The sequence below is a fragment of the Lepidochelys olivacea genome (genome assembly GCF_965140295.1).
Source record: "Lepidochelys olivacea isolate rLepOli2 genome assembly, chromosome: 9".
Classification (NCBI taxonomy): Eukaryota; Metazoa; Chordata; order Testudines; family Cheloniidae; genus Lepidochelys; species Lepidochelys olivacea.
Genome location: NC_140419.1, coordinates 24,213,626 through 24,234,839, shown reverse-complemented (window position 1 = coordinate 24,234,839; position 21,214 = coordinate 24,213,626). Strand labels below are relative to the sequence as shown.

Sequence of the window (21,214 nt, the reverse complement as noted above, 5' to 3'; positions counted from 1 at the left end):
TAAGTAGTCAGTTCAGCAGTCACAGGACTAGCTATATCTCAGGCCCTGTGTACATATAAAAGTTGCATCAGTTTAAATAAACAGGCAAGGAATAGGTGTAAGATAAATTGATATAAGGTACTCTTGTCTTAAACTGATTGAAGAATGTTCATACAAGAGGGCTTTACTGAGGTAACTAAATTAGCATGGAGTAGATGCTCTCAAATGAGGTGGCTGCTGCTCCTGGCTCATTTTGTGTAGACATGGCCTCAGCCTTGCAAAATTTTACTCATCTACTAGTCCAGGGTAGTATTTTTTGTATTACATTTTATTAAACAGAATTGTTGATAGTACCAGCTATTTTCTTAAGTATTAAAAGAGAGGGTTACAGACATACAAGATAAGAGAATGCTGCAGAGTGGAAGCAGTATAAGTCAGGAGTCAAAGTACATGTTGATTCAGGGAGTAAATCATTGTTAAGTTTTTCATTGCAAGAATGATAATGATGGTGGGAGACTAGATTTTGTGCCCGGGCTGGCCAATTTTCATGAAGATTTTTCAAGTCTGGTCTATTTTAGAAATGCTGAAAAAAATGAAGAGATGTATTTTATTAATTTCTTGTTTCATTCTCTGAAGAAGGTGAAAGAATCAGTCTGGAGGAAAGGAAAGGAAAGGCGCTCTTTACTTTTCATTACAAATACTCAACAAGAAATTCACCTACACACATCTGCCAACATTTGAGGGGGAAACCTGGCCCCATTGGAATCAATGGCAAAATTCCCATTGCCTTCAATAGGGCCAGGATTTCACCTTTTGTACTGATCAATAGGGGTATCTGGGAATAATAAATGCTACAACTACATGGTAATGTGCTATATAAATAATAATAAGTATTTGCTGAGGGCATCAGCTAATTAATTAGGAACACACTTTAATCCCAATTGAAATATCTGGCAGGGACAAAATGAGAAAATGTTGCGCTAATAATTGGGGCTGTTGATCCTACTTAGGATGCAGTGTTGTTGTAACTAGAGACAGTTGGCACACTTGCAGTATACTTAGTGGTAACATGAAATAAATGTGATATTGTAACCATTATCCACAAATTAATGAAGTATAAACACTATCATCATAATTGAAAAATAGTTATGTGTATGTATACGAAAGCCGTGTCTATTTTCTGAAAAAGAACACTGTACTCCTGAACTTTGCGTTGTAAATGGTTGCATGCCATCTAGTGGGATGATCTGGATTTGCACAATAATCCTAACAAATGTCATTGATTAGTGATTGACATGTAGCGAAATCAAGATGTTGAGAACAAATTAGAGTGAGGAAAAAAGAAAGGAGTACTTGTGGCACCTTAGAGACTAACAAATTTATTTGAGCATAAGCTTTCATGAGCTACAGCTCACTTCATCGGATGTATTCAATGGCAAAGAGTGAGAAAAGTGACAGCCAGGATGCCTTCGTTTGCATATGTGACCATGTGATAACTTCTAAACATGCAGGAGAAGTTGTCAGTACACTCTCATGCAGTACCATTTCTTTATACAAACACTGTGCTCATTGCCAATTTATTTTCTTATTAACTATTCATTTTTATATGAGTCTATTTTTAATTATCAATATGTAACAATTGTTTTGGAATATCATTTTCAAGACTACAAATGAAAGATGTTATGTTGCTTTTCATCCAGCAGGAGGCAGCATTTTACTATAAAAATTATCAAGATATTTTTACCACTAACAAGTTTTTAAAAAGAAAAAAACATGCAAAAAAGAAACATGCAAAAAACTAAAACAAAAATCAGTTAGGATACTTATGCATAATTTGTTACTCTCTACAGTAATATTGATAGATAAAAGCTTGTGATATACTGTAGTTACAGATAAATCACTATAACTTAATCAACACATATAGGTATGGATGATGTTCTAAGCCAGTCTGCATCAACTAACTTCAGAAAAATTGATAACTAACCAGAAAAATCTTTAAATATAGAAGGATTCTGCATTTTCCTTGCATATAATTAGGTGCAAAATTTCAGTATATTGTAAAAATGGAAAAATTTACAAGGTTAATTTAAATTCTGTGACCCTCTTGGAGATGTCTCTCTCCGGGGGTCCAGACCCACATGTTGAGGAATCCTATTCTAAGGAGGCATCCCAAGGTGATGACACTGCAATGCAAAAATCAACACATCACTATGATACAAACAAATGACACAAATACATTATCACTAAAATTATACGACTTGTCCCCATGAAATCAGAAACCATGAACAACTCAATTACATGCAGGTTCAAACATGCAAGTGTAGCTGGCTGAGTTATAAGTGAAACTTTGTGACCCATGACACTTTACTGAAACGGAGCAAACATATGTGCAGTCTCTAGATACTTAAACATTTTTCAAAACTGTGTTTCAGGATTTTGCTTTGGTTTTATAGTGAAACTTATGACAACTGTTGATATGGGTCAGACAAACCCTCCTAAGCCCATATGCAAAGAGCATAACAAAACGCACTAGATTTGTTCTGAATTTTGCTTTCACCATATTGGGTTTTAGTGGCAAACTCAAATGATGTTAAATCGCATGAAAAGAAGCAAAACAAAACCTTTGCTGAAATCCATCTGAACCCAAAATAGCATGGTTTGGACAGTTCTAATTGCAGTTTGACATCCCAACATTGAGACTGCTGATATTTGATTTTGGCTTGGAGACTGCTAACTACTTCAGAGAGGTTCCAATTCTGTCACTGCCAAATGGTTTTGTCACTGAGCAGAACCAGTTTATTTGCAGGGCCTCTCCTACTGTCATACAACTCATAGTGAATACAGAAAACTACTAATCTAGGCTTAAAGAATTGCTAGAAGTGTGACTGACGCTTTCTCACTCACCAGAGCTGCTCCCTTAGTAGATATGGCTCTGAATACACAAACTTCAGTAACAAAAATAGTGGGTTTTTTTAAACTACGTTTCATCCCTATTAGCACAGCAAAAGTGACATAGCTCTGAGAAGAAGGTGGAGTCAATTCTGGCTCATGCACTGTCCACAGAATTATTAACTAAATTCTAGATGCAGAATCTTTACTGCTGGTGCTGATGTATGAACCAGCAAGAACCCAGTTTGATACTCAGATCTCAATCTGAGATGGCAGCACTGGCAGCTAGAAAAACATCATTTTGCTTGAAAACTTCAAGCAGAATTGCCCAGGAGTCTTTGAGCAATGACAAACAGGGAACTGTAGAATGCCATTTTTACAGAGTCACTTTTCAGAGCATAACCATATTTCAAAGTGGGTTTGTAGATCTGCCAACTAAATAAAAGGAGAGAGCTCTCAGATGGATCATTTACTGGTGAAAGGCCATTAAATAGCTGTGTTTAAACAATCTGTTCAAGCACTAACATTTTGTAACAACCTGATGAAATTCCATTGATGGACAACAGTAGTCCTGGTTAGAACCAGTCAGGAATTTTTCATTGAAATGGTTTTTCGTCTGAAAACACTAATTCATCACAACAAAATCTTTTCTCAGGAATGTATCTGTTTTGATGAAATTTTCATCAGGAAGTTTTCTCAGGTCCAGGATGGAATTTCTAATCACAGCAAGAGCAAGCCCAGGCAATAGTTAGGGCACTCGTGGGATGTGGGAAACCTAGGTTCAAGTCCCTTCTTAGCCTAGTTTGCAGACTGGTGGGTGTTCTGGAGTGGGGTGCTCAATCTCTCCTATTGGAGCTTTTCCACTGTGAACAAATAATTAAATATTCATTGGAACCAGGATTTGAATCTGAGTCTCCCACACATTCCAGCTGAATACCCTACCCACTACAGAGCCAGTCTCTCTGGCCCAATAAATATTTAGTTATTTATATGAAGTGGAACAGCTCCAAAAGGAGAGATTGAGAGACAGACACTCACTCTTTACCCTGGCTTTTCCGGGTTTGCGCTCTCCCTCGACTTTTTGTGTGAAAATCATCAAAAGGTTTCATCCAATGCAGCATGTGAAAAATGTCTGAAATCTCAAAATTTTTCACAGGGTGGGAAAGCAACTTCCCATGCAACTCTAGACCTGATGTCTTGGGAGCCCCTGCCATGCCTGGTAGATAATCCTAATCCTGATATCAAAACAGTGTATACAGGAAAGACCTTTCCTAAATTTAACAGATGTTTGGGACACAATGGGAAGTTTGGTGTGTCCAGTATGTTTGGTTACATTCTCTGCAGGAGGCATCTTGTTACAATGAGAGCCTCGTGTGCATAGTAAATTTCTCTTGCTATTGACTTAAGTTTCCTCTGCTGCTTTACAGCATGTACAAGAAAGACACATTCCATCTATTCATCCACTTGGGCCCAAATGAGACTTTGCACAATATCAGTCTCTTATGCAGAACAATGGGAAAGTTCATTACAATGAAAAGTGAGCTAAAAGAAGGAAGGAAATGGCAGCTGATGCATCTTGCTTCATCTTTCCCAGAAAGGCAATGGAGAAAAAGTGTCTTTCAAATGACTTGACATTTATACCCTGTGACACAATGGCATGTGGAAGAGCAGAAGTTATATCAGATGTTGCTTGCTAAGATATGGTGCACCTGATCCTATGAACATTACTCACAGTAGTTGTCCGAGTGGCTTCACATGAATTACTCCTCTGAGTAATAATAATGATTATTCATGTGAGTAAAAGATGCAGGATTGTGATCTGTGAATATTTGGATGACTGCAGGGTGTTTATGAAACTGAACATCAGATTTTTAATGAATTCACTCCCTGGTTACTCCCTATTCAGCACTGGCCATTAATTATTTTCCTGTTACAAAGTGTCAGCCATTCTTTTGGGGCTCAGAAACAATACCAAATCATGCAAAGGAAAAGTGAACAGTTTTCAAACAACTCATGGTCGAAAGGTTATATAGAATAGATCTTCAGGTGCTTTATGCTATACCTTGTTATAACCTGCTCATTAACTCATTTTAATGGTGACCCAAGAGGTGTCACTCCAGTATAAGGATGAACTTCTAGTGGCACTGAGCTGACACAGGGCTCCTATGTCATATCTGCTTACTGTTCGCACAAGCAGGAAAAAAGGATTTCTTAGGCCTATGCCTCAGTGTCATGCATGCTCGTGAAGTGGTCTTTAATTCAAACAACAATAACCTGGACATGATTAATAAACTTAAGTTACATGACTCAACTGACCATACTCAGAGAACACTGATGACAAAAGAGCAGTGAGGTTGAGTTTACAGGCCTACAGACAATTATATGTTAAAGAAGTCCTAAAATAGTTTCAGTGTGGGATTTTCATAAACACTCAGCATTGGTCTAACTCTGCTCTCATTGAGGTCAATGTGAGTTTTATCATTTACTTCAATGGGTATGTCTACATGGCAAGCAGAAACCCGCAGCAGCAAGTCTCAGAGTGCGAGTCAACAGATTCAAGCTTGTAGGGCTTGAGCTATGGCACTAATAATAGCTGTGTAGATATTCAAGATAAGGCTCTGAAGCCCAGGGAGCAGGGGCACTATATCACAAGCCCTGTGAGCCCGAGTCTGTAGACCCAGCCTCCGAGACTCACTCCTGCAGGTTTCTGCTTGCCATATAGACGTACCCAGTGTGAGCTGAGTTAGCTTAGCACTTCAGACAAGCTTACCCTGAAAGTTTAAAAGTGTGAGGGAAAGAGACTGTCTGCATGGTGGCTGAAGAGAGTCACTAGAAGCAAGTCCCTACCCTTGTTTTGCTTTGTGTGGAAGACATTAGCAAACCAAGTGAAAGACAAAAAGTAACATTCTGCAGCCTGCCCAGTTTCTGCAAATCCACTCACTTAGTGGAGGCATAACCAGTGCAGCATGCCATGTCATTGAGTGTAAGTTACAGGGAACTGGAGATGTGATGGTTCAGCGGCACAAGGGTTTGGTATATCCAATGAAAATTAACTACATTTTTATCACATGCACTGCACTACAAAACTGACTGCCAATGCTGTAAGATGCAATATAGCCCATTAAATTGCCAGAGACAAAACCGGGAGGTAAACAAAGGCTTAATCAAATTAATATGCTTCATTCTCTGATGGATGCCAAACAAGGGCTCTGCTGGACTGTGCCAAGGAGAGGGAAATCCACAGGCAGAGCTCTCTGCTGAGAGAACTCTGCCATTACTCCTGGAGAGTTCAATGCCAGGAACTGATCATATCCCAGCAAAGTTTAACTGTCATGATATGGTGACATAAGGTGGAAAGGAGTCTTCCTAAGTAGCCATGTCCTAGGCCTTATAGTCAGCGATATGGATTAACTTGGCAGGCTCTCTGAGCTCTGCAGCCATGGAAGCTGGAAATTGGAATCCAGCGCAACTCCCCTGAAGTCCTCTTTATCTCACTGAAAGAAGACTGGGCTCTGTGAATTAAAGTTTTGTATGAGGCTCTGATCAAGTGTGAAACAAATCTGGGCGACATATGGAGAAAATACACTAACGAAACTGATACCCTTGGAATTCTGCCTGAGAATGTATCAGACACAGTCTCATATGCATGGTGTGTATTTAAAAGTTGCCTTTGATCCTTTATAGTTTAAGTTTTTGTCTCCATTTTAAAGCAATATCTCCAGCGTGTTAGGAGACTATACTTCTGCTGTCTATTTAACATAAAACCCACATCCTGATCACTTGTTATTAGAGATTTGCTGGAAGTTTTTGAAAGAATAGGTGTATTAACCTTGGGATTCTGGCCAAACTTCCTCTCAAATAGTTGCCCTCAGCCTACCTGAATTTCCCCTTCAGCCTCAGCTGGATGTGGTATTCTTCTTCACTTAATGTCTGAGACTACTGTGCGCTGTTGAACAGCAAATGTGGTCCATGCTCGAGACAGTTGCATTCCTTTGGTAGGTGTAGTGAACCTTACGTTTGTCCTTTACCTATCTCACTAGTGTGTTGTGAATCTCAATTAATTAATGAGTTCTTTAGGTGAAAAGCAATTTGGAAATGCAAAAAATACAATTATAAATACTGCAATATTTCAGCAACAGTTCACTCCACATAGAACTTTTGATTAATTAGTATAGATCTTCCTGAAATGTAGTATAGGATGTAATTGATGATCTAAAGCAGTGATCTAAGGGCTATCTGAAAGCATCTTCCAGTGAAATCATACTAGTTTGTCTGATTAAAATAAGGATCATAAGCAGGTTATTAGGACCAGTTTTGATTACACTGGAAAGCATTCATAATTAGTCAAATCAAAAAGCATAGGTTGGTGGTAGGCATTACCACAGTACAAATAAATAAATAAATAAGTAATTCTATTGAACTTGCATTTCTTGGGTTCATTCCCCCACTGACAAATGTATTACCACTTAATTTAAAGTGCCTATTATTTATAAAAGGAAATAAAATCAAATAAGTCTGTTCTTACCTGGATTCACAAGGAGTTTACATGCATTATTTCCATTAGTGTGAATGGGGATTTTTTCCTATCATCATTGTGACAACAGATGTCCATGTGTTTACATCTTTTTAATGGCTTATAACTGCTAGCTGAGAGGTGTTGAGCACCTAAAATTCCCACTGATGTCAGTGGGAGCTGCAGGTTCTCAGCATCTCCCAGGTAATGATTATGAAGCTACAGGCAGTCCTGGGGTAAGCAGGCCCAATTGTCATTGGCTTCAATTAGGGGTGTACCTGCTTAGGTTAGGAATTAATTGAGGTCCGGATCCACAAAGGTACATTGGTTCCTAAATCTTGGTTTTATGTGCCACTGTGGTCCACAGCACTCACATTTAGCTGCTGCCTCACCATGTAGGCACGTAAACTCACTTGGAACTTAAGCTTTTGCAGCAAAGTTCCCTACACATCTACATTTCTGCCCCTGGACATGCGCACTGCTGCCTCACTGTCGGCACCCGGACATCTATTTCCTGCCTAAGCCCCAGAGCGGTCCATGAACTGGGGGAAGTAGGTAAGTTCCTTAACCACTGGGCTACAGAGTGATTCACTCTCCTTCCCTAGCCTAACTTCAGAGGGAGAGATTGAAGATGATCCCATCAGAATGTCCCATTGCTCAGTGGTTAGAGCACTCTCCTGGGAGGTAGCAGATTCCTGTTCAAATCCCTTCTCACCAGGCAGCAGGGAGGCTTGAACCAGTGGTCTTCCGGATCCTGGGGGAGTGCTTTAATCAGTGAGCTAAAGGTTATAAGGGATGTCCTTCTCCCCCTGGCTACTTTGTGTGGAGTTACTCTGAGCACACCAATCAGACTGGGCCCTGCCTATGAGTCAGGTAGAGAAGCATTTATCATCCCCTGGTTTGCAAATCAATAGCACCAATAGGTGTCTCCCTGCAGCCTGGATTTAGGTGCCTATTTTAGGACACACCCCTTTCACCCACATCTCTCATTGGCTCGCTTACGTGGCTCCACACCCAGTATAATGGGTTTTGTGAATTATATCCTAAGGTACCTATCTCTCCCCATTCATTGCATAGGGGCCCTCACTATGGGGCTTTGGGGATCACAGTGTTGTTCCTGTGATTTTCTAGGTGCCTAAAAGTTAGACAGTGTGATGGTGATTTGTTTGTTTGTTTCATTTTGAAATAAAGGTGGAAATGGCTATTATTTGAGAATAAATAGAAACCAATGGTATCATCTGATTTTAAAGGTCATCCATAACTGCTTTAACGTCCTGACAAATATCATGAAGATGTGTAGAAATTGTATGTCCCAGCTGATTTCCCAGCTGAGAAAGACTCCGGAGAAGCCAGTGGGAGCAGGGTACACATCAATGTGCCGAACCTAGCTCATAGACAAGAGTTACAATTGATTTTATATATATATATAAAATGAATTGTAACTGTTGATGTATTTGTTGATGCAAATATATATAAACTATATTTACTTCTATCAGTGTTGTTACTCTAAAAACCTCAGTGTGAATACTCTAGTGTAAATATCTGCTAATATTTTTAACATTCAAATGTTATCCTGACATTTAATTAATTTCTCCCTTAACACTGAGGTTTGTTTATATATATATATATATATATATATATATATATATATATATATATATAAACTGATAGAAGTAAATATAGTTAATCTAAGTCTTTTGATGTCCCTGGGTTCTGAGATGCCAAACATTAATAACATCAATTTAGAGAGTTCCAAGTTATCTTAATGAATGAGTTGTATGAATCAAGCCTGATCTAGCTTCTTTCTTCAGCTAATGAGACACTGGAGATTTATGCCATAGCTGAGTCGACTAAATGTTTCTGTAATCTGACATCTAATACAGTAATGTCCAGTGTCTCTGCAGTTATAATCTAAACATTCCTTAATTGATGCACTGAATGTTTTTAATCAAAGAAATCTGAAAATGTATTTATTTTCTTTGTCCCACCTGCATTTTTCATTTCAAAACCAGTTTGAGTATCACGGTTGTTCTGAAACCTGAAGAGCAACGTAAAGTGGAAGGGATATGACCTGCTCCCTTGGGGCTAGAGGATAAGGAGCATGAGTCTGTCTGGACAGCTGGGGTGGGAATACAACAGAATTTTGATGGATCTAGTTCCCATATGGTCTTAATCCACTCTTGGCTACTACAGGTTACTGTTGCTGTTCAATATTAATTAGTGGAATCAGAATCCCTTCCCATCCCTCTGCATAGAGATCAAAGTGATGAATCCAATTACTATGGTGTTCTCATGTAGCTTTATAAGCAAGATGCAAACAAGAACAAGATCAGGGTGACATCCTGGCCCTATTAAAGTCAATAGGAGTTTTACCATTGACCTGAATGGGGCCAGGTTTCATCCCAGGAGTTTTAGTCATCCATACCAAGATGTCAACAGTAGGTTGAGTTACTGTAATCCTGAGTTTAGTAGGCCGTGGGGAAGGTTGGGAAATCTATGAATGAAAAATAATGCCTTGTTTATTCCATTTACACACAAGTTACATGTTGTACTCAAATGTAAAACCTTTGCATTTATGGTCTATTTTATTTTCTGCCTCTCAAATGTTTTCAGGAGGTCTGTTGTTCGGAGAGGTTGGGAAGCAAATCTTCGGGTAAAATTCCTTTGGATAACTTCCCAGAACTGTGTTCAGTTCCCATAAACAATCCCTGTGAAAGGATTTCACTGGGCAATCAATGGTTCCTGATTCTAAGAAATACTGTCAAGTGAGACTACTTAGAACTCAAAACTTGGATATCTTGCAACGTACTCCTACCTATGCATAGTTGCAAACCTTGCCTGAAGGACAGAAACCTCATTTAAAATATTGCTTAATGGATTTTGAAAATGTGACCTAATCAGAGCTGGATGAACACTGAGAACAATGTATCACCAGCAGGGCTGTTGAATAATCGCAGTTAACTCATGAGATTAACTCAAAAAAATAATCACAATTAAAAAAAATTAATAGCAATTAATCACAGTTTTAATCACACTGTTAAACAATAGAATACCAATTGAAATTTATTAAATATTTTGGATGTTTTTCTACATTTTCATATATCTTGTATTCTGTGTTGTAATTGAAATCAAAGTGTATATTTTTTATTACAAATATTTGCACTGTAAAAAAGATAAACAAAAGAAATAGTATTTTTCAATTCACCTTAAACAAATACTGTAATGCAATCTCTTTGTCATGAAAGAGCAATTTACAAATGTTGATTTTTTTTTGTTACATAAATGCACTCAAAACCAAAACAATGTGAAACTTCAGAGCCTACAAGTCCACTGAGTCCTACTTCTTGTTCAGCCAATCGCTAAGACAAACAAAGTTTGTTTACATTTACAGGAGATAATGCTGCCCTCTTCTTATTTACAATTTCACCAGAAAGTGAGAACAGGCATTTGCATGGCACTTTTGTAGCTGGCTATTCAAAGTATTTTACGTGCCAGATATGCTAAACATTCATATGCCCCTTCATGCTTCAGCCACCATTCCAGAGGACATGCTTCCATGCTGATGACGCTCGTTAAAAAAATGCGTTAATTAAATTTGTGACTGAACTCCTTGGCAGAGAATTGTATATCCCCTGGTCTGTTTTACCTGCATTCTGCCATATAGTTCATGTTATAGCAGTCTTAGATGATGACTCAGCACATGTTGTTCGTTTCAAGAACACTTTCACTGCAGATTTCACAAAACACAAGGTACCAGTGTGAGATTTCTAAATATAGCTACAGCACTCGACCCAAGGTTTAAGAATCTGAAGTATCTTCCAAAATCTGAGAGGGACGAGGTGTGGAGCATGCTTTCAGAAGTCTTAAAAGAGCAACACTGCGATGCGGAAACTACAGAACCCAAACAACCAAAAAAGAAAGTCAGCCTTCTGCTGGTGGCATCTGACTCAGATGATGAAAATGAACATGGTCGGTCCACACTGCTTTGGATTGTTATCGAGCAGAACCCGTCATCCGCATGGACACATGTCCCCTGGAATGGTGGTTGAAGCATGAAGGGACATATGAATCTTTAGCGCATCTGGCACATAACTATCTTGAGACACCAGCTACAACAGTGCCATGAAAACACCTGTTCTCACTTTCATTGTAAACAAGAAGCCAGCAGCATTATCTCCCCCAAATGTAAACAAACTTGTTTGAGCAATTGGCTGAACAAGAAGTAGGACTGAGTAGACTTGTAGGCTCTAAAGTTTTACATTGTTTGATTTTTGAATGCAGTTTTTTTGGTAAATAATTCTACATTTTTAAGTTCAACTTTGATGATAAAGAGATTACACTCAAGTACTTGTATTAGTTGAACTGAAATACTATTTCTTTTGTTTGTTTTTTACAGTGTAAATATTTGTAATCAAAAATAAATATAAAGTAAGCCCTGTACACTTCGTATTCTGTGTTGTAATTCAAATCAATATATTTGAAAATTGTAGAAAACATCAAAAATATTTAAATAAATGGTATTCTATTATTGTTTAACAACACGATTAATCCTGTGTGATTAATTAATTTTGATTAATCACGATTAATTTTTCAAGTGCTTGACAGCCCTACTTGCAACTCCTGACTATATATAAATCTGCTTTGTTTACTCTTTACTTTGAAACATTCATGAGAGGGAGTTAAATATATATATAATGTCAGGCTGCTACTGTGCTGAGACCACTGCCTATCTCATTGACCAGTATTGTCTCATTGTTCTGTGTACTTCCTCATCTGTCTGCATCCATCTGCTGTCTCTTGTGTTATACTTAGATCAGTGGTCCCCAGACTTTTTCTGTCATGCCCCCCTTACCTATAATGGAATCTGTCCATGACCCCGCAGGAGCCATGGTTGGGAGATGGGCTGGGAGTCGGGAGCTACGGCTAGGAGCAGGACCACAGCCGGGAGCAGAGCCAGGCTGGAGGCCAGAAGCTGGGGGCCAAAGCTGGGGCTGGAGCTGCAGCTGGGTCTGGAGGGCACTTCCTCCCCTTGCCCCTGAGCGCTGGTCTGGGCCCCGCCATGTCCCTCCCCCCGAATGTTCCTCTGTGCCCCGAGTGGGGCATGCCCCACAGTTTGGGGACCACTGACTTAGATTGTATACTCCTTGGAGCAGGGACTATGTTTTTTGTTCTGTGTCTGTACAGAGCCTAGTACAATGGAGTACTGGTCCATGACTAGGGCTTGGAGACACTGCAGTAAAATACTACTACTAATACAATCATCAGATCCATAGTTTCTTAGGCACTTTAGTTCATCTCAGACACTCTGTTTTTAAGCAAGAGGCAGTGATTCTACAGTGCTATAGTGGAAAGCAATGCTGCTCTGCTTCAAGATATATTTTGTATATGTTTATGGCATAAGATACTGTCTTTCTGGCAAAGTTTTTCCACGGCTGTGGATCCACTATATCAGATATTTATTGGAACTCTAAACAACTGCAGATGTTTGATGTAATGGGTACCATGACCAACTATAGGTCAGAACGTTTACTACAAGCAGCACACCTGGCTTTATCTGCTCAGATAGTCTGATTTGTACTGATTCTGCTCCTGCTCCAGCTCCTACTCTTCTTCTTCAAGAACCATTCCTGATATTTATCTTCGAGTAATTCCTGGAGGAAGGTGAGCACTCTATTTGTTCCATACAGTGGTCATTTGCCAATGTTGGTTTACACATTAAGTTTGCATTAAGAGGTGCGAGCCAGCTTGGTTATGCCAAGATTATCTTATTGTTCCACTTTGTCCTTATAGGAAGCCAAACAGACCAGAAATGACTTTTACCATCACTCGTTGTTAATATAATATTATGGTTCACAGCATCATAGAACCTGAGATCTTTGTGTGACATAGCAGAACAAACATGTTAGAAACCAGCTATACCATGAAAAGGCTGATTATTTTCCTTGTAAGGAATATTTAAAATATACTTTGTGCCCGTCGTAGGTTGAATGCCATCCCTCCCCATCTGGCTCAGACGAAGGCCACTCTGCATCACTGTGGGGTCAGCCCAGCCACAAAGGGGGAATTAGCGAAGCAAAGGGCTACGATCTATGGGGCTCTGGCCCTCAAGTGGGACAGGGCAAGAAACAGTCTAGAAAGCTCTGGCCCTCAGGCAGGGCAGAGCACCAAAAATGGTCTGTTGGGCCTATGGTGGGGAGGCTGCCATCACAGGGTTGTGGTTGGCAGAAGTGGGGTAAGGGGACCCCAAGCCCACCCTACTCCACAAGGTTCCAGCCAGGAGCTCTGCCAGGGGTGGAGGGCCCTGTCACTGGGTCAGTGGGAATCCTACTGAAACACGCCGACTTGAGCACTGACAGCAAAACCAGACTAGAGTCTGGTTTCCCTGGGCTACTTCCTACCACAGTCCAGGGAGGGAGCTCTGTCGTGCAGGGGTCCTTGGCTTTGTTGGGGTATTCGGCTGCCAGCAGTCTCAGCGGCTCCTTTCCAGACTCGGTCTCTTCTGGAGTCAGGGTGCTACCCAATTCAGTAGCAGGGCCAGAGTTCTGCAGCAAGTGAGAGGCATCTGTCTCCTTCCCTGGCTCTGGCCTAACTTAGCTGAGTCCCCACTCTTATACTTACTGTCCCACCTCTCAAATTCTGGTGCAAGGGGTGGGACTGGCCTGGCTCCGCCCACCCAGACCCAGAAAGTGGCCCTTCCCCCTCTGGCTTGGAGGGAGGCCACTCCGCCTCAGTACAGTGCCATAATATTCTTTGTGCCTGTCAGTAAGATTGAGGAACTGAGAGGATTGGCAATCGGGGATGTAGAACCCAGTTATTAGACAGTTGGACCCAATGCCCCACTCCTTTACTCCTAACTGTATAGCAGTGTGGGTTTAGGGCACGAGCAGTACTTGGTTTTGGTATCCCATAAAGTCTCAGCTGCAGGCCCCAGACAACAGTCCATATACTTCTCATCTCTGGTTTTTCAGGAGAAAATCTCATTCAAACAAATAACTTGGGTTTTAAAATACTTCAGCAAAAGTTAAATTGTGCGGTGTTACACTCCCCAGAGAAAATGACATCTTTTGTATTGGGAGTTGTGCAAGACAGAAGATAAATTGTTTCCTGGAAGAGAGGAACATAGGTTCTGTAGAAAGCAATGGGGCCATTTGAATCTATTTTCTAGCACTGCTGCCACATACACATTTACATGCCAAAGTAACACGATGAGCCCAATCTTCCACCCCCTGAAGTCAATGGGAGTTTTGCCATTGTTTTCTTTGGGAGCAGGGATGGGCCCATTAAAGGAAAAAAACAAATTAAATCAGAAAATATACTACAATGTCGGACACCAAACATTAACTGGTTTAAGGACAACAATGAACCCAGTTTAGCTTGTGTCAACCTGGGCATAAACCAGGGGTGGGCAAACTTTAGGGTTGCAAAACTGTATGGAGGGCCAGGTAGGGAAGGCTGTGCCTCCCCAAACAGCCTGGCCCCTGGCCCCTATCTGCCTCCTCCCATTTCCCGCCCCCTGACTGCCCCCCTCAGAATCCCTGACCCATCCATCCAACCCCCGTGCTCCTTGTCCCCCGACCACCCCCTCCCGGGGCCCCCCGCTCCTAACTGCCCCCCCAGGATCCCACCTGCTCCCTGTCCTCTGACTGCCCCAGCCCCTATCCACACCCCCACCCCGACAGGCCCCCCGGGACTCCCACGCCCTATCCAACCCCCCATTCACCATCCCCTGACACCCCTCCCCCACTAGAACCTCCGCTCCATCCAACCGCCCCCTGCTCCCTGTCCCCTGACTGCCCCCCGGGGCCCCCTGCCCCTTTTCCAACCCCCCTGCTCCCTTCCCCCTTACCATGCCGCTCAGAGCAGCAGGAGCTCACAGCTGCGTGGCCCGGCAGGAGCCAGCCACACTGCCCAGAGCTCTGGTGGCGCAGCTAGCTGATGCTGCATGGGACAGGGGACAGCAAGGGACAGGCCAGGGTCTAGCCTCCCCAGGCAGGAGCTCAAGGGCTGGGCAGGATGGTCCCATGGGCCGGCTGTGACCCGCGGCCTGTAGTTAGCCCACCTCTGGCATAAACATTACTTAAAATATTGAAATTTAAAATCAAAACCTTTATAAAACATTTTATATGCCTGTTCAAGTAAGAAATTTGCAGCAGCGAGGGGGTTGTGGGTTTTTTTTTGACATTTTCCTGTTCCCATCATAATGATGATTTCTGTGTGTCCCCTTCTAGAAGGACAAATAGGACAGGATGCCAGCTGTATTTCCCTTTAATTTTATTCCAAGGTTGAATCTAATACAGGATAACTAAAGTTAGGCTTCTTATTTTATGTAATTATTTTTGGCACAGAAACAGCGGTCTCTAACTACATATTGTTTCAATCTCCTTGACATTGAAGGGATGGATTTAAATGATTGATAGCTTTAGAAAAAAGGTGGATTGCAAAACCACTGTAGAATAGGTGCAGCAAAGACGTAATTGCCATGTTGTACAATTTCACACAAAGTTTGCTGAAACCACCTGACGATAAAAATGGATTTTCCATCCTGGTTTGCACATCCACATGGTTTATTTAAAATCAATCAATCAATCAATCAATCAATCAATCAATCAATCAATCAGAAACACCAAGTTAGGGATGAAACAGACATGGATGGCAGACCGAAAAAATAGCATCAAAATGATACTTTATAAAGCCCTGAAAAAGCAAGAAAAATAGACTGTTTTCAGAAGTAGTTTCTGTAAAAATAAATTTTTTAAAAAAATATCCAGCCCTGCCAAATTTCAGTTGGGTTCCTTGGATGAATGAATGTAAGGTTTAATGTAAAACACAATTCAGAAACTAATACCCTAATTCTGCATTCCCATATACATGTGCTAAACTTTACACACATGGACTTGGAATCACATGGACTTAAAAGTCACTTGGCCTTAATGGGACCTCTCAGGTGAATAAAGTTAAGCATATGCTTGTGAGATTGGTATTTTAGTATGGTAGCACATAAATCCTTTAAAGATTTAGGCCTGTGACATTGAGTGACTAACTCACCTTGTTCCCTTCTTCTTCTCAGACAACTGAGGTTTCCCAGATTGCCTTTTCTTTCCACCTTGAGGTTCTTTCTGAAGTGAACAGAGTCTTCTCAGTCCAGAGACCCTGGTACATGTTCACAGCTGATATAAGTGGTACTGTAAATTCCACGTAAGTAAATGGGTGTAAATTACATGATAGGCAGGAAAAGTACAACCAACAGGATGGCATGAAAGGTACAAGAAGATAAAGTCAGATGGCCCTATTTATCTCAACCCTTCTTACATTTTCCTTTTGGTTGTTTTTTCCTGCTACTGTCATTTTGCTTCTTCCAACATATAAATTGTATCAATTTACACATTTGGGGCCACATTCATCCTGCCATCTTCCCCTGAACCAAGACAAAATTCAGCCATAGCATTGGATAGAGTGTGGGGCAATTTAATATAGCTTGTGTATACTATATCTTTAAATATAAATGGAAAAAGGCAATGGGCCTGTTCTTCAGTTAGTATACATTGGCATAGCTACAAAGACTTCAAATTATTTGTATTTTAATTGTACCCAAAATGTCCTAGATGCTGAGATTAATGTAGCTACACAAATTTACATCAGATGAGGATATGGCCCAATGTATATAACAATGTGTATAACATACCCGTTATATGAAAATTGTATACATTTTAATGTATCCTTTCCCACCCTTTGTGTTTTGCTTGACTTCTTAGATTATGAGTATTCAGATCAGAAACTGTGTCATCCTCTATGTATGGAACAGCACCTAGCATCAGGGGTTTATTTTCAGAAAAATTCAGAGTCGGGCGGGGGGAAGTTGTGTCAGCCTATAGAACGCTATATGAATTATAGTATATCCTGCACAATGTTGGGCAGAGGGAGGGCAACAAGTAGAAGACATAAAGGAGCATATAGACTGTGGACAGTCATGGGGGGAGGTGCATACCAAGGTCTGGGGGGACAATTGCCCCCCTTGTCCTAGCAAATGATGCCCCTGCTTAGCACATTGCAGGCATTACTGAAATACAATCAATAAATACTTAATAGTGATACAAATGGGTGTGTAACCTTTCTGCCAGTCAGAGTTGGCAGCAACAAGGGCTGGGTTCAATATCTAGGGGGTTCCTTTTCAACAATACAACACAAAATCATCTTGAGCCTCCACGCAGTGACCTGGGACAATTACACAACACCCTCATGGTGTCTCTAAGAGGCAATACTTCCCCTCTCGCAAGCACAGAGTCTAAGTGTAGCAAAAACTTTTAATAAAAGGAGGGAAGTAACTTAGCATTAATTTGGGAAAACACTGCAACTGGGGTTCATAAACATAAACCATGAGCAAAAGACCCGCCCCCAAGTAAGTTGGGCAGTGTCCTTTTCCCCTCAGGTTCTTAAGTCCAGCAACCCAAAAATCTTTTAACATGCCTGTCCCTTCTCTGCACCCGACTCACAGTCGCTATCCTTGGCCAGTGCAGCCCCAGAGTTCAGAGATTAATCCGCAGAGTTCACCTCCCACCATGGGTGGAAGGGAGGGGTAAGGAGTTACCTTACACGCTCTGCTGCTCGGGCACTCGCTCATCGCCCCAACGGCCGATTGCTGCGCCTCTCTGCGGGGCTTTGCTCCGGCCCCCTCTGGCAGTTGCCCTGCTGGCCACTTGCCACCCCTCTCCGCCAGCTGCCCTGCTGGCCATGCCTCTCCACCAGCCTCTCTGCTGGCCACTCGCTGTGCCTCTCTGCCAGCTGCCCTGCTGGCCGCTTGCCGCACCTCTCTGCCTGCCTCTCCTGCTGGCTGTGCCTCTCCACCAGCCTCCCTGCTGGCCGCTTGCTGTGCCTCTCCGCCAACTGCCCTGCTGGCCTCGCCTCTCCACCAGCCACCTGACTGGCCACTTGCCAAGATGTCTTCAGGCTCCTCCCACACTTAACTCCTGGCAATGTGAGCGGCAGAGACACAAATGTCAGGACTGCCCAGAAACGGAATGTGGGTTAGCAAAATTTTGTGGCTGGGCGAATGGTTGTGGGAAGAAGTGGGGGTGAGGACTAGCCACCATTCCCGTGGAGGTGGGGAGGAAGCCTCAGAGGGACTTAGTAGACATGGCCTCAGCCCGCACCCTTATTCAAAGAGGACTGGTGAAGCCACAATGGTTTATCCCTGGGGTGTGAATGATGCTCGAGTGCATCCACAGGGCTTTGAGGCCCTGGCTATGGCCCAGGTGCCCCTGGAGGTTGGGGTCTGGTTTGCCTGGCAACAGGTGAGGGTGGTTGTCATAAATATAAAGGGAAGGGTAAACCCCTTTGAAATCCCTCCTGGCCAGGGGAAAGCTCCTCTCACCTGTAAAGGGTTAAGAAGCTAAAGGTAACCTCGCTGGCACCTGACCAAAATGACCAATGAGGAGACAAGATACTTTCAAAAGCTGGGAGGAGGGAGAGAAACAAAGGGTCTGTGTGTCTGTCTATATGCTGGTTTCTGCCGGGGATAGACCAGGAATGGAGTCTTAGAACTTTTAGTAAGTAATCTAGCTAGGTATGTGTTAGATTATGATTTCTTTAAATGGCTGAGAAAAGAATTGTGCTGAATAGAATAACTATTTCTGTCTGTGTATCTTTTTTGTAACTTAAGGTTTTGCCTAGAGGGGTTCTCTATGTTTTTGAATCTAATTACCCTGTAAGATATCTACCATCCTGATTTTACAGGGGGGATTTCTTTATTTCTATTTACTTCTATTTTTTATTAAAAGTCTTCTTGTAAAACACTGAATGCTTTTTCATTGTTCTCAGATCCAAGGGTTTGGGTCTGTGGTCACCTATGCAAATTGGTGAGGCTTTTTATCCAACATTTCCCAGGAAAGAGGGGGTGCAAGTGTTGGGAGGATTGTTCATTGTTCTTAAGATCCAAGGGTCTGGGTCTGTAGTCACCTAGGCAAATTGGTGAGGCTTTTTACCAAACCTTGTCCAGGAAGTGGGGTGCAAGGTTTTGGGAAGTATTTTGGGGGGAAGGATGCGTCCAAACAGCTCTTCCCCAGTAACCAGTATTAGTTTGGTGGTGGTAGCGGCCAGTCCAAGGACAAAGGGTGTAATATTTTGTACCTTGGGGAAGTTTTGACCTAAGCTGGTAAAGATAAGCTTAGGAGGTTTTTCATGCAGGTCCCCACATCTGTACCCTAGAGTTCAGAGTGGGGGAGGAACCTTGACAGTGGTCGATGGGTTGCTGTACCCTGTGGTCCTGGGGACAGACGGTGGCCCCATCCCCAAGGGGAAAGGAGGCTGTGGGAGGGGACCCTCCAGCAGGAAGAGGCAGGAGAACCCACTGAATGGAGGGGAAACCCCTACATCCCTCAGACTCAGCGAGGGGGAGGACCCAGGTCCCCTGAGGACAGAGCAAAATCCTAGACAAGAAACCCCAATTGAAGACAGGAGAGAGCGAGGGATCGAAGGGAATGCCTGGAGGTGGAACCTCCAGGAGGAGAGAGCCAGACTCCCCAGGGACTCGACAACTGCACCTGAGGCCCCGGGTGGCCGGGTTGAGGTCCAGACCCACCCAGCTTCTCTGCCAGACAACAAGAGGGAGCAGCCAGTGGAGCGACCAAAAGTCTGTGACTGGTGCGAGGACCCCCTTCCCAGTGCCTCTTTTGTGGCTGGGGGATGGACAAACCCCATGAGGAAGACCCTGGGGACCTCCCCGTGGGTGGCAGTGGGCCTCCCTAAAGCAATCTCCGGGGCAGGGGGAGAAGGGGCCAAGCCAGGCCGCCCCCTCCTCCCCCCGGCTGTCACCTAGGGGGGAAAGGTGTGTGTCTCTTAAGGGACAAAAGGGGGCTAGAGCTGTTGGAATCTGTGAAAGGTGGATTCTCCAACCATGGGGGTTGAGGATGCTGAGAACTGAGGCCATGATTTGTAATCTGTTAAGTTTTAAACACTAGCAAGCATGTTTATTTGTTATGATTTTCTGTTTCTATTATCTCTGCTTAGTATCACTTAAATCTCTGGTCTTTCTTAATACAATTAGTCTTGTTTCATTATAAATTCATCTCAGTGCTATTATACTAAAGCAAGGTATACACCCCCTCAGATGAGCCACCAAACTAGTGTGTATTCTGACTCTTTGGAGACAGCAGACTTGGTAATTTCTGTGAGTGTCTTGTGATAGGAGCTGGATATTGCAGAGGAACGCACTTCCAGAAGATTCGGGAACTGGGGTTCACTGAATATAACCTGAAACCAAAGCTTAAGATTGGCAGAGTTTCAAGGACTTTGGTGGTAAGGCTGACTGACTGGTGCGTGAGGGAGCTAACACACAATTCAAGCTCCAGTAAAGTTCTCTCTTGCTGACACAAAGGGCTAACAAAGTGGCTTTTGGTTCTGGCCTCCATGAGAAAGGGTCACACAGCCCCAGCAATAAAAGGAAATACAGAGTGTTGGTGAATTTACAAATCAAACCACCACCAGTTAGCACTTGAATTTATAATATGCTATATAAACATTTACTAATAGGTGATAATATAAATGGAAATACTCATAAGTGAAGAGCCACGGCTATTGCTCCCACTAAATGTTTGTGCACAAAAGAGAACTTGCACATGCAAATAGGCAGCTGTCTGCACAATTACCTGGTTTTGTATGCAAATTGTAATTTGCATATGCATATGTATTTGTAAATATAGGCAGATTTTGCAAAGCAGTTTTAGAGGCTGCTTTGCAAATCTGGCCTAGGAACCCTGGTAAATAAATGCTGTGGCAGTAACATTTAGAAAACAGATATTAAGAAAAATAAAATGCCCTATGTGGCTAAAATCCCCAATG

The 21,214-nt window shown here is 42.3% G+C and overlaps 1 protein-coding gene across 1 annotated transcript in view; it reads right to left on the bottom strand.

The window, feature by feature from the left end:
• Positions 1–21,214, bottom strand: part of VEPH1 (ventricular zone expressed PH domain containing 1) — a 177,712-nt gene that overhangs the window by 309 nt on the left and 156,189 nt on the right. The gene's annotated exons all lie outside the window — the stretch shown is intronic.